The sequence below is a fragment of the Mustelus asterias genome, chromosome 2 (assembly GCF_964213995.1).
Source record: "Mustelus asterias chromosome 2, sMusAst1.hap1.1, whole genome shotgun sequence".
Taxonomy (NCBI): Eukaryota; Metazoa; Chordata; class Chondrichthyes; order Carcharhiniformes; family Triakidae; genus Mustelus; species Mustelus asterias.
The window spans coordinates 137,242,005-137,257,969 of NC_135802.1; positions in this window are offsets into that span (position 1 = coordinate 137,242,005).

Sequence of the window (15,965 nt, forward strand, 5' to 3'; positions counted from 1 at the left end):
CATATCGACACATATCGACATTGACAGCTCCGTGTATTGAGTATAACACGCTGCATGGACAGAAGCAGACAGAATGGGAGTATTTTAGTTTTTTGCAATGTGTAAAAGATGCTCTGTCTGATGTTAGCTGTGGCTCAGTTGATAGCACTCTTTTTTAGGTGTTGGAAAATTGTGGGTTCTCACTCCACGATTTGAGCAGGCACTCCCAGTGCAATACTGAAGGAGTGCTGCATGGTCGGGGGTGCAATCTCCCATGAGATGTCAAACCAAATCACCATATTCTTTCTCAAGTGGACATGAAAAATCCTATGGCGCTGTAATGAAGTAGAGCAACAAAGATCTCCCATGTGTTCTGGTCAGCCAACATCATTAAAACAGATTATTTGATCTTGATCTCCTTGCTTGTTTGTGATCTTATTGTGTGAAAATTAGCGACTGCATTTCTTACATTACAACAGTGACTACACTTCAAGAGGTGTGTCATTGGCTAGAAAGCATGTTAGGGTGTGCCGAGATCATGGAAGATGCCACATAAATGCAACCCTTTCCCACCTATCTGGTGGGAGAAAACAGGTCCGCTAACTTCACAAGATCAGAAACCAATTACATCTTGAAGAAGACCATTTAGCAGCTTTTAGTTTATCGATTCAGAAAGGCTCTTCAATCCCCACACACCCACCTCACCCATCTGAATTTTATTCTTGCCCATGGGCAGGTTTGAGCCAAAGGGGCCTTAAAACTCTCCCTTGGCCTTCCCACTGCCCACCCCAATCTTTCCACCATTATGCAGTGGGACAGATGAGGCATTGGCTGGCAGGCCCTTGCCCAACGAAGGCCCTTAAGAAGGTAATTAATGCCCATTTAAGGTTAGTTTCCCACCTGGCTTCAATTTTGAGGCTGGAGAATGAGTTTAGGGGCAGGGGAAAGCCCAGAAAAATACCCATCTCAGGCCTCAGGTGGGAACTGAGGGGGAGGGGGTGGGGTCCTCCTTCAATAGCTTCCTTTCCAAATGTGCCCTCCCACAGGTTCTGCCCTCCACTAGGGCCCACCCCTTTCCCCACATGACTCCCTGTTTTGGGCTACCACCTTGGTTTGTGCTCCAATAATTTGATTTGTTGCCCTTTACTTGTTTGGTCCTCTGGTTTGATGCGGTTTCACTTACTCCAGCAGTGACTTCATAGAATCATAGAATCCTGCAGTGGAGAAGGAGGCCATTCGGCCCATCGAGTCTGCACCCACCACAATCCCACCCAGGCCCTATCCCCGTAACCCCATACATTGACCCTCGCTAATCTCTCTGACACTAAGGGGCAATTTAGCATGGCCAATCCACCGAACCCACACATCTTTGGAGTGTGGGAGGAAACCAGAGCACCCGGAGGAAACCCACACAGACACGGAGAGAATGTGCAAACTCAACACAGACAGTGACCCAAGCCGGGAATCAAACCAGGGTCCCTGGCGCTGTGAGGCAGCAGTGTTAACCACTGTGCCACCGTGCTGCCCCAAGACTTGGACATGGTCAGTGTTTAGTTTTTCTTGAACTATTTGTTTCGAACTTTTTACACCCTAGACCTTGTGATAAATAAATTGTTCTCTGGGGCACAGACTGTTCTGCGTCTTGACCCCATTGGCGTGCCTTGGAAATCTGAAACTGATCTCATGCTTACATTGTAATTAACATTGTAATTAACATTGTTGTCTAATTAACAGAGCAATTAACCCTTTACTTTACACTGCCTGCCCCCGCCCCCCCAGCTCTCCATCGAAAACCCCCCCCCAAACCCCACCCCTTAGGCCTCACCTCCCTCCCTGTCGTGAGAAACCCTCGCATCCCTCACATACCTGTTCCTGGGCTCCTGGACTTGTAGTTCCAGTCCTGGCCACTATGTTACTTGTTGTTGCTGGGACTACAGAAATGCGATTAGCTGGCAACAGAAATCAGATTAGCTGGCAACTCTCTGAGGCAAGATAGCTACCCAAGTGAGGGCAGAAGACCAATCTCCAACCAATGAATGCTCCTTGGAGTGTTATGTGGCTGGGCAGCCAGCATTAACGGAGATGCATTCTCCATCAACTCTTCAGCTAAAAGAGTGAGAAACTCTGGCAGTCAAAAACATCCTCTTTTTGCCTCTACCACTCTGTCTAGGTCACCTGTGTGAGACTGATACCAGTATTTAATTAATCTTTAAATAGTGTGGCCTCCTGTCCAGCTCCTATTCGTCTTTCTTTATCTTGTTCATCTCTCCTGATATTCCTTCCAGATGCTCGGACACAGTGCACTTCACTTTGTCACCAAATGTTAAGGTGACCTCCCTCCCTTTGCAAAATATTATCCACGGGTTAGTGGGGTTGTTTTATTGCTAACAGTCTTTGGCAGTAATCGGTATGTGTAGAATGGGCTAATACACTTAGGACAATGGAGTAAAATATCAAATTAGCTAAGCATTAAAGACCCCATCTGATTTTTCTTAGATGGAAGGGAAGGTGATATCAAACAATTCACATTGTTGCTCATAAATTAAAATAACCCCCTATTACTTCACCACACAGAACCAGATTGACTTTTACTGAGTTCTAGATGTGCAAGGACCAAGCTGGCTAATGCAATATGTGTCTGCGCAGTCAGGCTGATTTAAATAACTTGGTGAATCAAACTGGTAGATGTGGGGACGATTCTCCCCAAAATATTCTAAGTGCTGAATTTGTGTAAAAACTGGAGTAACACCCTTTGGTTTTTTTCAGTGGGATTTTCAAAATGAATCTCCCACACTCTGAGCACTGTAGAGTGCCCCAGCATGAATGTCATTAAAAATCCATGGGCGGGCCTATTCCCGCTGGAGAGGCCGGCAGCATAGCGCTGAGTGGGCCACTGCGCACGTGCCGATGTGTCAGAGCAGAGATTGGCGCCTGTGCAGTAGTCCCACACTGCTGGCCTCCCGATCACTGTTGAGCCCTGCAACCTCTGCATCGCTGTCTCTCCAAAGCCCCCACCCCCTTGATCGCTGCCCTCCCGGATCTCTCCGGTCCAGTAATCGGTTTGTGTACGTCCCCCCGCCCGGCCCACCCCAATCTCCCCGCCCCCCACAGTCCCAAACCCCCCGTCCTGCCACTCTCGCCACCTCCCCCCACTGAGAGCCACAACTTCCCACCCGGATGGCCAGCCCCTATCACCCCCTTCCCTCCCTCTGCCTGCGATGCCTATGCAGAGTGGCAGCAGGATGCCCCACCCATCTCCTCCAATAGGTCCCGCCCCCTCTAGCCCCTCCCTCTTGGCATTGCCTACCAGGCATTGGGGTGTCCCTTGGGATTGCCATTTTACCCCTTGGTCAGTGCCAGGGGGACAGGCTGGTACTGCCATGCTGGCATTGCCCAGGGGCCCCCGACCTCCTGGGGGGGCCTCCAGGGTCTTTGTTCACTCCAGCGGGGTCAGCTACCTGTTCCCCGTTCATGAGGAACTGCTGTAAACCTCGCTGGAGTGAACCACTCCTGGCTGGGGTGGGGCTGGGGGGTTGGTGGTGGTGGGCAGACTTCAGTCTCGGGCCCGCGAATGATATTGAAATGCAAATATTAAGATGTAAATCAGCTCTCCACCGATTTCTGGTGCGGAGCTGACGACTCCAAAAACTGGTGCCAGAGATGCACAGAGGCCGTGGTGCCCAGCGGGGAGCCCACTCAATGGCCTCTGCTGGAAATCTCCTGGCCCATTGCGCTGCTGGAGTTGCGCAGTGGGCTGGGAGAATCACCCTGTGGCTTGGCACTGGTAAAGGAGCAGTCACTATTTGGCCATAGGAGGTGTGTGACCCCAGATGAACACAACATGATTGGCCATAGGAGGTGTGTCACCCCATATGATCGCAACATGAGAAGTAACCAGGAAAACAACATACCAGCCAATGCTGGTGGTGACGGATCTTACTCTGAAAAAATAATTCTTAAATCACTAATTTGATTCTTATATACAGGACATTAAAATGTTGATTTCTGATTTTGAACAGCTCTCCACATCTTAGCGCATTTTGTCAACTTCAGATCCTTGTGACTATTCATTATCTGAAACCCAATGCTTTGAATCCTCTGCCAAAAGGATGACATTGAAACATCACATAACTGGCTTTCAGAGCTTTCCACATTTACATGTGTTTGAAGAGTGCCTTCCTTGGCTTGCCGCTGTACAACATTGATCCAGGGTGAATTTAAAAGCAAGCTTATGGCTCCTGGGAATCAAGTCGACATCACAATAAAAGTCCATAGAGCCCACACTTCATTTACCAACTCAACATCTCAAAACAATTTTAAAAAACCAATGCATTAGTAGTCTAATAGAAACCCACATAAAATCATTAATCCAAGAATGCACATACTCCTACACAAGCACAGGCACAGGCAAATATGACAGTATTTTTAGCTTCATGTACTTAATGTAATTTTGATTACTTAAATACTAAGAGTGAAGGCCTTCTGGCACAATTGGTAGTATCCCTGCCTCCGGGAAGCTCTGGGTTCAAGTCACTCACCTGAAGAAGGAGCAACACTCTGAAAGCTTGTGCTACCAAATAAACCAGTTGGACTTTAACCTGGTGTTGTGAGACTTCTTACTGTTCAAGTTCCACTCCAATTCATAATGCGGCCAAATGGGTTCAGTATCAATCTGCAAATCCTTCCATCCTGCCCCAGTGGCAATAATTGGGGTAAATTCCTGCTCAGCCATGGAAAGAACATTGGAGCCTCTACCATTGCTATTCATAGCTTCCAACTACAACATGCATGTTAAAGTACATGTTGCCATAGTAACTCGTACTCCTTGCTTTGTGTGAGGAGGCCAATGGCTGGCATTGATTAAATTGGTACCAACCTGATGGGTTGAATTCCCTGATCTGGCTGGAATGGATTCAGGATCTGCCTCCTTGCCCTGCCTATGGTGGAGATCATGGCACTATGAGTCAGACCTGCCCTTAAGCAAGGAGCTGAAAAAGACACACTAAGAATTAATGGCTTGACAATTCAGGCATTTGGATGTGTGGGTGGCAAAAAAGGGGAGGCAGTAGCCTAGTGGTATTAACGCTAGACTGTTAATCCAGAAACTCAGCTAATGTTCTGGGAACCCGGGTTCGAATCCCACCATGGCAGATGGTGGAATTTCAATTCAATAAAAAACAAATGTCTGGAATTAAGAATCTACTAATGCCCATGAAACCATTGTCGATTGTCGGAAAAACCCATCTGGTTCACAAATATCCTTTAGGGAAGGAAATCTGCCATCCTTACCTGATCTGGCCTACATGTGATCTCAGAGCCACAGCAATGTGGTTGACTCTTAACTGCCCTTTAAATAGCCTAGCAAGCCACCCAGTTCAAGGGAAATTTGGGATGGGCAATAAATCCTGACCAGCTAGTGATGCCCATGTCCCACGCAAAAGAAACAATGTTCTACATCTGAATGAGGATCCAAGATGTCCTAAGATTTGGCCTTGGGCATTATTCCATTGGAGCTAGTGTGACACAAACTCAGTGGAGTGCAGGATTGGGCCACTGGAGATTGAGGCCTTTGCTGTAAAGGATAGTAGACTGGGTTGAGTTGAAAGGGGAGGTTAGAGAAGGATAGGAGGCTGAGAGAGAAATAGGCTGAATGTGGGCAAAATGATGAGCAAGGGTGTGAGTGTGGGCAGAAAGGATCAGAGGCCTGGGATTAGTAATGCAACTGAGCGGGGAAAATTGGAAACTGAGGAGTGGAGAACTTTGGAGTTGGGGGTCAAGAGAGGAAGCTAGGTGGATGATTAGAGTTTTGGGATTGAGGAAAGGAAGCCGTGGATGGGGTGGGGCAGGATTACGGAGGATAGGAGACAGGGGGCAGGAATTTTTAAGAGGTGGGACCAGAGACAGCAATCCAGGAATTGTATCCTGCTAGTGACTGTGCAATCCCGTCCTCAAACCATTGTCAGAAAGTCAGTCTGGGGATGGAATGGTTATCTTTCCCCAAGTGACCGGTAGCCAGTCGAGGTAATTCAGGGATCTCCCATGCTGACAGCAATTTTTCAGTCATTGGGCAGCCCCCACACTGTGGTTGAAACATGGTCGGTGAGAACAGGGACCTTCCAGGTGGGACAGGGACCTCAACTCTATTTTTGCCATGGCTATCTGGCCACAGCTGATGGTCATCTAATGCGGGGGTGGGGGGGGGGGGAGGGTGTTGTCCCTCCACAAGCACAGTCTGATAGCTGTGACCATTTTGTTTTAACCTTCTCTACAGATGGCACCTCCATTGTGAGGCAACCTTTCTCCCTCTCTGTCTCTCTGTAGGCCCTGGCAGCTCCCACCTCAGATACTGGAGTTCCTGATATGTCACCTTTGGAAGACCTCCTATTGACTCTTTGGCCTCTGGAAGCCATCTGCCATTCTTTCATTGGACAGTGGGTGCACCTTTTGCCATAAATCAGTTTGCCAAAATATAAGCTGGGTTAACTATTCCCAACACAATGTGGGACTGAGAGCCATCCCAATCCCAAATGGCGAATCCAGCCCCAGATGTTTGGGTAGATGGTTAGGTGTTAGATTTGGAGACCAGGTGGGATCAAACAGGCGTGGGTCCCAAATGATTATTTTTCCCCCTTTTCCAATCTGGAGGATGGCTCCTACTCTTGATACTGGGGGCTTAGTGAGCTAGTTTGTCCGTGTAAAATGAGTGATGTGCAACCACATTCATCACCTGTGGTGTTTACAAATGGATTCTGCTTAAACAATTAAATCAAAATCGAGGTACATAGGAACAAGATAAAATTTGCTAATATAGATTAAATAATAAAACAATGCCGTTAACAATTCTAGAGATTGATATGTGCTAGGTTTTGTAGCAATAGACCTGGTCCTATTAATACTCTGCAGACATGTATGTTCTCAATGTTTCAGCACTCTCCATATCTAACAAATCCCTTAGTTATCAGTGAATTAGTATCATTATACTGAATTGTAGAGAATTGAATTGCAGGCCATTCAATTGTAGAGAAAATCATTCCCAATGTCAGTATTTTCACCACTGAAAATACGTCTTGCAGTGACTGGGAGTCATTGGGGGTGATTTTTCCCCAAAAAATCTAAGTACTGAATGGGTGGGAAAACGGGAGATTTTCCCACCCGTTTTTTAGGCATATTTAGTGGGATGAATTTCTCGCACTCTCTGCTCCACAGAATGCTGCGGAGGGATTCAGGCCGGGAATAGCAGGACCTATTCCCGCTGGAGAGGCCGGCAGCATAGCACTGAGCGGCCCACAGTGCATGCGCCGATGTGTCAGTGGGGAGATCGACACAGGTACACTGTTTCCTCCCCCCAACCCAACTCCCCCCACGTCCCCCCCACCCCCTCCCTCCCACCCCTCTCCCCCCACCCCCCCACCCCAACCCCACCCCCCCACCCCGCCCCCATCCCCATCCCCCTGATTGCCGGCCTCCTTGACCGCCTCCCCCCCATCGCTAGCCTTTGACTCGCGAATCCCGCTACAGGACCTCCCCCCCTGTTATTTTCTGGTCCGCTGTGTTACTCAAGCAGCGGAATGGCCTGGGAAAATCACGCCCATTATCTTTTAACTGTCAGGAAATAATTGGTTGAAATGTTTATTTGGATTTACAATACAATTTAGCTCCCTTCCATAAGGAGCATTTACAAAATATCACAATTCAATATGGACAACATTGGCACATGGATGATGTCCCAACGCAGGAGATTTAAGATGAACCTGATAAGGATATCTTGTTGCCATTGTACTTTCGAGGTGAATAGGTTTATCTCGGTCGGATAAAATATGCCAGCCATGGTCCATCATCTCTGTTTCCACAGATCTACCAACCATCCAAAAAGGCATGTAGCCAAATTAAGAGCAGCGATCCCTCAGCTCAATATAACTCACATTGTTCCTTACAGGGAAGAGATGGGATTGGGGAGTGAGGCAAGTGGGCAGGAACAGAGTGGAGCAAGTAGTCTACTCCCACTAAAGCACAGTGTGTAGGATTTTCTGTGCCCCTCTGCGTTGTGTTTCACGGTGGGGGTGGGGTGGACATCCCACTATGGGCGGGCAGCGGGATTTTCCAGTCCCATCATTATCAATGAGGTTTCCCATTGTTTGCACCCTCTGCCACTGGGGAACCCAAGGCGTTGGGGGGGTTTGGGTGGGGGGGTGGGGGGGGGGGGCAGCGGTGCAGGGGGTCACCATTGGCAGGGCCGGAAGATCCCAGCCGCAGGAACAGTCAGAAAACTTTGGCCTAAGAATTGGCTAAATTACTTTGGTGAAATTTTACAGCCACTCAAACTGGCAAGGTATTTCACTCCCTCTGGAATCCATAGACTTTTAGGCAGCGCAATGCAATTACTCTTCCCCCCCTGCCATGATAGGGCCCTAAAATCGAGCCTTTGGGGGAATCATAGCGGGTGGGACAGAAAATCCGGCGGACCATACAAAGGTCCGTTGACCTCAGGCAGGAATTTCCAGTCTTTGGGTGAGTGCGATGAAAATCCCGCCCTTTGTGATTGAAAGACCTCCAATAAAGACATCCACATTCTTACACTGTGTAGCTGCAACTCTGAATTTGAAATAGTTACTGAGCAGGAAAGGAGCATGATTAAACCACTTCACTTGAGTGACTTTTAAAAATTCTTTTGTGGGATCTTTATTGCCCATCCTTAGTGGCCCTAGAACGGAGTGGCTTGCTCGGCCATTTCAGAGGGCAGTTGAGAGTTAACCACATTGCTGTGGCTCTGGAGTCGCACGTAGACCAGATCAGGTGAGGATGGCAGATTTCTTTCCCTAAAGGACATCAGTGAACCAGATGGATTTTTCCAACAATTGGCAATGGTTTCACGATCATCAGTAGATTCTTAATTCCAGATATTTGTTCATTGAATTCAAATTCCACCATCTGCCATGGGGGGATTCGAACCCAAGGCCCCCAGAACATTAGTAGAATTTTTGGATTAGTCGCCTAGTGATACTACCACTTGGCCATCGCCTTCCCATTTCCACGAGTGACATTAATGTCAATTTTTATTCCGAATTATAATCTTGAATAGGGAACCTATTCCATGTTTTGTGTGAAAACATCTGGTAATGCCAGAAAGCTATTGGTGTTCATATTATTTTGGAATTATTTCATTTTAATTTAAACGCCAGCTAATTAGTGCAGATTATAGGCTTTCTTTTTAACTTTACAATTTTATCAAAGATGATAAACTGTTTGCAGATTGACAGTAACTTTCTAAATGGGGAATTGGATTTCTATTTAAAAAAGGGGAAACAATGTGAAGCTGTGAGTAGGAGCAGGGAAGGTGGGTGAATTGTACTGCTCCTTCAGAGGGTTGGCACAGGCTCAATGGGCCAAATGGCCTCCTGTGCTGTGCAATTCTATAATGCTATGTGAATGGAGCCCAGGAGTTGCCATCAATATAAGTGAGCCTTAGCGCTGAGGGAGATTACCAAGAACTGGGCATTGTGGTCTCCTTCAAGACTACCTGGTTCACTGAGCTCAGATTTACAACCGAATTGCTAAAGAGTTCAATTCAGAGTGCAATGGGTTTCATTTTCACTAGTAAACAAGTTATATTCTAAATGTGGCCACAAAACTCTAATAAAAACCCTGTAAGACCAATATAGTATAAAGGGAGATTTAACTCACTCAGTCACTTTGAGACAGTGACCTCTATAATAAATAGGCTTCGTTCAAGAGGTTTAGAATAGAATCATAGAATCCCTCCAGTGCAGAAAGAGGCCATTCGAGTCTGCACAGACAACAATTCCACCCAGGCCCTATCCCCCTAACCCCACACATATTTACCCTGCTAATCTCCCTGACATTAAGGAGCAATTGAACATAGCCAGTGCACCTAACCTGCACATCTTTGGACTGTGGGAGGAAATCGGAACACCCAGAGGAAACCCACGCAGACATAGGGAGAATGTGCAAAGTCCACAGTCACCCAAGGTCAGAATTGAACCCGGGTCCCTGGAGCTGTGAGGCAGCAGTGCTAACCACTGTGCCACCGAGCCGCCTCTGGTTTCCTGAGTTATACATTTTTCTCAGCTCTTTGGGACCTGGTGCCAAGATTTTTTAGGTTGACACGTATGACCCGAAGAATCCACTCTCTGGGACATTGATGAGACGTGGCAAGCGGGCAACGGAGGCCAGGATTATCCATGTGAAGCTGTAGGAAAGCCCCTTGCTCCACTTGACCCTACAAAGAGCCTCTCTTCTCTCTCTTGACAGCTTCTGACCTGAACCTCCATCTGGCAAGGTAACTCAGCCAACTTCTCCGCTCAGACGTGAGTCCAAAGCTAACTTTGGTTCCATTGATTTACTGAGACCCCAAACTGTCTGGCATTTGGAGGTTTCTGTTTAGTCAGTACTGCAATCACACAGAGCAGTTGAAATGCTGGCCAGCAGAATTCTGCAGTTGGTAAGCCTGAATGCACCATTTGAATGAGCCTCTTTCTATTCCACCAGGGAATTCATATAATATTAACCTCATCACCAACAAAATCCTCCCTTCCCACACCTCATGCCTGAAGCAACACCATGAAAATTGCCAAGGCAATACGAACTTATGTTCGTATTTAACAACCATACAGCTGTATGAATTTCCTGTTTGTCACACCATATTCCCTTGTGTTACATTGTGATATCATGATGAAAGAAATGTCTTTACCCTAAGAGTGGTGAGAATGGGGAACTTGCTACCTCTAAGAGTTGAGGTGAATAGTATAGGTGCAGTAAATGTTTTCTGTCCAGATGAGAAATAGGAGAAATCTCCCCTCGCTTTCCACCCCTTCCTTAACCATAGCAAGAATTCTTAAAAAAGAATACATTTGCCAATTTCCTGCATACTTAACTGTTTAAGTGCTGTGACTGTAGAAGACACACAGGCAGTGTGTCCTTGTAAGAATTTAAAAAAAAGAAAACTGTATTTATAATACCTAACACCCGGTCTAAAGCAAATAATAAAAATGCTCTGACAGTCACACACACAAACCCACACAAACTCACACAAACCCACACACACACACAAACTCACACATACACAAACACACAAACCCACACAAACTCACACATACACAAACACACACATACACAAACTCACACATACACAAACTCACACATACACAAACTCACACACACACACAAACTCGCGCACACACAAACCCACACACACACACAAACTCGCGCACACACAAACACACACATACACAAACACACAAACCCACACACACACACAACTCGCGCACACACAAACTCACACATACACAAACTCACAAACCCACACACACACACAAACTTACTCATGTACACACAGACAACTCACACAGAAAAACTCACTCACACAAACTCATTCATATACACACACACACAAACTCACTCATGTACACACAGATAACACACACAAACTCATTCACACAAACTCACACACACACAATTCACACAAAACTCATTCACACACACACACAAACTCACACACACAAACTCACACACACAAACTCACACATACGCACAAACACACAGACAACTCACACACACAAACTCTCATATACACACAAATTCACACATACACACACGCAAACTCACACCACACACACACACAAACTCACACACACACAAACTCACACACACAAGTTACAAAGTGGGAGTACAGGTTAAATTGTTTATAAATTCAAAATGCCAGTTATATATAAATCTGGTGGATTGATGCAGTGGATGATGTCAAACTGAACTCAATGAACCTTTTGAGTTCTGTGCTGGGCTCATTTAAAGATGTTGATGGATGACTTCCATTTGTTCTCCTGGAACCAGCAGCAGTTGGATTGATTTTTTTTAAATGTTGTCCACAGCAGGTGGCTTGTCAAACAATAGGCAGGGCTCAAGCTTGCAGGATGGATGGAGAGAGAATCTTCTTGGTCTCTCCTTCTGCTTGACCTGGAGAAAGTAACAGTTTCTTAAAACACCAAAGAGGGTTAGCTGGTTCATCAGGTGATCTCCTTTCACCAACTGACCAGTTACCCAAACATGGTCATAACAAGTTGATTCCGAGTGCATGGTTTAGACCTAATTAGATTATAGCTAAAAAGGTTCCCTCCTTAGCCAGGGTCCATTATCCAAAAGCCATTTTTTAATACTCCTGTTCAGTGTTTTTAAAACTTAATCAGTAAATAAATAAAGTTATTCTTGATATACAGGAAGGACGTGAACACACTGGAAGGGGTACAGAGGAGATTCACCAGGATGTTGCCTGGGATGGAACATTTAAGCTATAAAGAGAGGTTGGATAGGCTTGGGTTGTTTTCTCTGAAGCAGAGAAGACTGAGGGGTGACCTGATTGAGATGTTCAAGATTATGAGGGGCACAGACAGGATGGATAGGGAGCAGCTGTTCCCCTTAGTTGAAAGGTCAGTTACGAGGGGACACAAGTTAAAATTGAGGGGTGGGACAATTCACTTTCAGCAGCACCGGAGAACCCCAGCCGCGAATGAGGATTGAGGTTTCTGCCACTTGTCTTTTCCACCAACTTTCAATTCCTAATTTTTTTCATTTATTTTATGTGAGTGTCGCTGGTTGGGCCAGCATTTATTGCTCATCCCTAGTTGCCCTCCACTTCAGAGGGCATTTGAGAGTCAACCACATTGCTGTGGGTCTGGAGGCACAGGTAGGCCAGACATGTAAGGATAGTTGATTTTCCTTCCCTAAAGGATATTCGTGAAGCAGATGGGTTTTTACGACAATAGTCAATAGTCATGGTCATCATTAGACTTTTAATTACAAATTTTATACCATTAATTACAAATTTTATACCATCTGCTATGGTGGGATTTGAATCCGGGTCCCCAGAGCATTACCCTGTGTCTCTGGATCACTAGTCCAATGATAATACCACAACACCACCCTCTCCCCTTAAATTTCAATCACTCACAGATCAATGACAGCTCTGCCAAAGAACAGGAACCCAATTCATACAGGTTTAGCTAACTTAGTTTGGTATGAATGAATCTGAACCATCTTTAGTAAGAAATGTGCTCACAATTGCATTTTCAGATTTGCTTTTGAATTTGCTGTGTACACCTTAATGTACTTGTCCTTTTAAGATCCTGAATTTACATGCCAGTTCCTGTGACAGTAAGTATTAACATCGATTATTATTTCATTGGAGATATTGGAGCATTGTGGTCGAAAGCATCAATGCTTCAATGTTTCATTTTATCATGAGATCAGTTATTGTTTCATAGAATCCCTACAGTGCAGAAGGAGGATACTTGACCCATCGAGCCTGCACCACCAACAATCCCACTGAGGCCCTATCCCCGGAACCCCACACACTTACCCTGCTAATCCCCCTGACACTAAGGAGCAATTTAGCATGGCCAATCCATGTAACCTGCACATCTTTGGAATGTGGGAGGAAACCAGAGGACCTGGAGGAAACCCACGCAGACACGGGGAGAACATGCAAATGCCACACAGTCACCCAAGGTTGGAATTGAACCCAGGTCCTTGATGCCATGAGGCAGCAGTGCTAACCACTGTGCCACAGTGCTGCCCAATACTGATCCCACCGAGAAACCAACATCCCAAGAAAGATTGGATTTTAAAGTATTCCATATGCGAACAAACCATTTGGGAAATTTGCCTATTCTTGGATGTAGTTTGCTTGGAAAGTACTGGGGGCATGTGATATATAAAGGTGAGTTTAATGATTAGACTCTCTCTATCACTTTAGCACTGAAACTTTAACCCCAATTACTGACAAAACCAAAAACTCAATTTAGGTCTTAGCTCACACTTTGACACGAGAAAGAAAAGCACTAATGTTGTCTGGACTGGAAAATATTTTTATTTATCATACACACACACACACACACACACACACACACATTTAAATAGTCCAGCTTACCAGCTTGTGGGCTACTTATCCACAATTTCTAGCCAATAACACCTTGCGTGGCAGCTCAGTAATGTGACGATGGATGAGCTATGTGTTGGGGGATGTCTGGGTTAAACCCCTGATCTTGGTAGATATTCAGTTTTAGGCGTTCCCTAGCTGGCAAGTTATCAATCTTGGCTGAATCCTCAAGTACAGCACCAACTCAGGATAGTGGGGAGGGGGTGGGGGGAGGGGGGGGGGCGAGGGAGGTGGCGGTGGGGTGGGTGGAGGGGGGAGGGGGAGGTCAAGGGCTGAACAGATGGAATGGAGGGCAAAGCAAGAAAGGTTCAGTGTTAGGTTGTGTCTCAGTGCCCTCTGCTGGCTGCTCGCACAGAGGAGCAATGCTTCAGATCAAGGAGATGTGAACAGTTGGTCAATCTATTCTCCAAACTAGGGTCCAGGGACAACAAAGGTCTGGAACGGATATTTCACCTTGTTTTAAAAGTGAAGTCCACAATTCTATTCCAAGCGTTAACTTTGTTGGTTGACAAAATCTATCGCTGTTTGTGCAACAAGTTCTGACTATCTTGTCTGAATCCATTATAAAACCATGTTTAATTGTGCCCTCAAAAGTTTGCATCAATATAAATGGCCCATTACATAAAAAGTGAAAAACACTTGAAAACTAAGATTCCAGCTTTCAAATTAGACCAAACCATAAACACTGGCCGTTCTCCGGTCGGTCACGTCAGCAGTGCTCCCCCGCCCGCAGGTTTCCCACTGGCATGGGGCGACATCAATGGGAATTCCCATTGACGGAGGTGGGACCAGAGAATCCCACCACAGGCAAACAACGCGCCTCCTCCCACCAACCGGAAACACGCAGCTGGAGAATCCCACCCATAATCTTTGGTTACAGTTATATGTTGCTGCACTTGTAAAATATAAAAGAAACAGTTGCATTAGATAGACATCTAAATGTGTCTTTTTTTGCACTTTTTGCAGTTTATTTTTGAACAAAACATTTACAATTTAGTTTTCAAATACTTTTCAAGCAAAGGTGCTCTTTAAAAAAATAATTCATGGGGTATGGGTGTCACTGGCTAGGCCAGCATTTATTGCCCTTCCTTAATTGCCCTTGGGAAGGTGGTGGTGAGTTGCCTTCTTGAACCCACTGCAGTCTATGAGGTGTAGGTACAGTGCCGTTAAGAAGGGAAAATGTAATGTAAGAACTGAGGCAGTCACCTAGTACGTAGACCTCTTTAGGAGAGATTCAGCCTGATTTGGCATATTGTAAATAAATTCCAATCTGTAACAGGAAGGTGCTCCGGCCACACATTTTTCACCTTGTTACAGACTCACAATCCAGAAAACGCAAGTTTAAATCTTGCCATGGTAGTAGGCGCGGTTCAAAAAATACTTAATAAAAATCTGGTATAAGCGATCACAAAGCTGTTGGATTGTCATAAAAACTCAATTCTCTCATTAATGCCTTTTAACGAAGGAGATCTGCCAATCTGTCATCCACACTGGTCTGTATGACTCAAGTCCCATACCAGTGTGGCTGACCCTTATTTGCCTAGTAAGCCAATTAACACTAGTCTGTGCAAGAAAGGTGAGTGGCAATACTCACTAAGTCCATTGTTCAGACCTCTTTAATAATAGATTTCAAAACTTTCCTGATTATTGGTATCAGGCTAATTGACCTGCAATCCCCAGATTTTTCTCTCGCTCCTTTCTTGAAAAGCAATTTTATATTTACTAACTTCCAAGTTATATTTACTAACTTATTTTACACTCTCTATTGGTCTCGCTCTGACCTCACTCCCTCTGCTGTTGCTCTTTTATCTTGCTGTTGATCTCACCCTGTGCTGGCTCTCGCTATTGCCATTGCTCTTTTATGCTCCCCACTGATTGCTCTGCCTTCTCACATCCTGCGGTTGGAACAGCTTCTACTCTTCACCACTCAGTAAGCACTCAGTGTCCAGAAAGATTGTCCAAGGGCGCAGTGAATTCCTGGCATTTGGCTTCCCTTTGACTTTCCTTTCAATCTGTACCAAGACAAAATCAATATTTT